We start from the raw sequence: 2,625 nt of genomic DNA, 5'->3' as shown, positions 1-2,625 counted from the left end.
ACTAAATGGCCACCACGCCAACATCCCATATAACGGTAGTTAAGAGAAATACAAAATCTTCAATAAATCAGTAAATAATAAAGCAAATTTATTCAAAATTGATGCTTGCAACAATTCTTTACCAAGAAATACGTTTGTGGTAAAATTTTGGAAAATGGGCGTGGCACCGCCCACTTATGATCACATATATGTATATCGGTAACCGTTCCACCAATTTGTACCAAACTCGGTATTTTTATTGTGCTTGCCACACAAAAGCAAAACGTTGAAAATTATTTCAATCGGACTAAAATTACGGCCGCTTTTCATATAACGGTAAATTTCCGAAATGCTTGAAACTGCAATATTTCGAAATTTAAGGACGCTAATTTACTCAAAATTGATACACCCCGGCTTACCATCTAGCGGTAGCTTTCGGAAAGGTGAAAAAACATATATTTAATACTTGCGCCGGGTATTTAATGTTCGGCTCCACCCGAACTTTGACTTTCTTACTTGTTTTTGTTGATTTCATTGCCATTATAACTCCGCATACATATATATGTAGTTGTTTTTCAATGGCTGATATTTTTTATTCTGATACAAAAACGCTTCATTTTATTTCGCTAAAATATTGGCACGCATTTTCAAAGTAATATTGTTTTCCTCTTATGTTTATTTTTATATTTTTTAAGTATTTTCAATTAAAATACAGTTCATTCTTTAAAAAAGCCCATATACATCCAAGTTTAAGATTTTGCAGAAAACTACAAAAAAATGCCACAAATTTTCACCCAAATTTCAAACTTTTTTCTCGGAAGTGTAAAAATTTTTTTGAGTAAACAGTTTTATATATAGCCCATTCAAGTTTAGTCTGATAATGCGCAAGTTTTAAGTGGCTAAAAATTACCTTTGATTTTTTAGAATTTTTTGTCGCAATTCCATATAACAAACAAACAGAATTTATTTGTATATGAAAGAGAACCGCAACACCGTTGGCGAAAAAAAAATCTAAAAAATCAACGGTAATTTTTAGCCACTTAAAAATTGAGCTAAAATTGAATGGCCTATTAAACTGTTTATTATTAAAAGAATTCTAACACTTCCGAGAAAAAAGTTTGAAATTTGGGTTAAAATTTTATGATTTCTTTTTTAGTTTTTACAAAGTTGCCAACTTTGGTTTATATGGGGTTTGTAAGAGAATGAACTGTATTTTAAGTGAATATTCTTAACAGAAAAAACATAAGGGGCAAACAATATTACTTTGAAATGGCGTGCTATAGATATGACCAATACTGTATGTGTAGAAGCGAAGGGGTTTCCGGCCGAAAGTTTGTGTGTGAGGGCGAGCGCGTTTTATGCAATTTTAAACGATTGCATTTTAATGCTGATTACTCGCCGCAGTTTGTCGAACCAACAAACAAACCAAAATAATAAACCACACTAATTACATGTATTTTACAAACAATGCAACGGAGATTGGCTCTCGCTTGTCATAGGATAAAGACTGGTAATTTTTATTTGTAATAATGAAATTGCATTTTTTTTGTTGTTTGTTTCGTGGACTCTGTTTGTTTGCATATACATAAACTCACTTAGCAGTAAATAAGATAGCATTCTTTTTCTATAAAAATTTATAAAAATATATTGTTTTAAATTTATTAACTACCGGCTTTTGGCTGCAGCTGCACGAGCGTAAAAAGAAAATAAATTATTTTTCAGTGTTATTGTTGCTTATTAACATTTAAATTTAATCTTCTTATTGAGCTTTGTACCACGATTTTTTTATTAGGAAGAAATGGAAAATGCAACAAAGTCTAAGCGGTAGAAGTTTTAGCAGCTATTTCGGAGATCACCACATCTGCTCATGAGACTTCTTTTTTCTAGACTTTCAGCGGGGATCGAACCCGCGTCATCGGTGTGCAAAGTCAGAAGCGTTAACCACTGAGCTATGCACATCCCTTAAACTTGTGTTGCTAATTCATTTTCCTTATTAATAATATCTATCACCATATTCTTATTATTATTTGACATTAAAACTGTTATTCGGTTTAGGCTCTTATCCAAAAATTCGGTCAGTTGGATTCTTCCTTCGTGAAGGTCTTAACTCGGTTATTTGATTGTTTTCGTGCTCGGATACGCTTATTTTTGTAGAATTTTAATAAAAAAGCCGGCATGATGAGAGTTTCACAGCGTGATTTTGGTACGTTCAGCGAGTGCTCTGTTTTTCAACTGTCCGAAGAGACAAAGAAGCAGATGTTTCTTAAGGGTAACTCTCCTCCGGGATCTTCAGAATGGCATTATTGATGTTGGGGATGTAAATAATTAAAGCACTTTTCAGCGTCGGACTTATACATTTGTCCACAGCGTTTTTATTCAGCAGAAAAATGCGCTGCCAGCGCTTATCTTTTTCTTTAAAACAGGTTACAAAGAGTGACATTATAAAAGACCTCAATCTTAAACCATTTAAAAATATGTAGCAACTAATTAAAGCATTCACACGCAATAAATACTTGTACCACACACGAACGCTAAACAGCAATTATCGTCAATATCAAACGCCAGCAAACATTAATAGAGAGTAGCCGCAACGGTGGTTAGCTATCTTCAACATCAACTGTAATTTATTGTTGTTAACGAAATAAA

The sequence above is a fragment of the Rhagoletis zephyria genome, unplaced genomic scaffold, assembly GCF_001687245.7.
Source record: "Rhagoletis zephyria isolate East Lansing unplaced genomic scaffold, Rhagoletis_zephyria_1.1 Rzeph_scaffold_04424, whole genome shotgun sequence".
Taxonomy (NCBI): Eukaryota; Metazoa; Arthropoda; class Insecta; order Diptera; family Tephritidae; genus Rhagoletis; species Rhagoletis zephyria.
The sequence above is the reverse complement of the archived record's forward strand: the minus strand, read 5'-3'. Positions refer to the sequence as shown.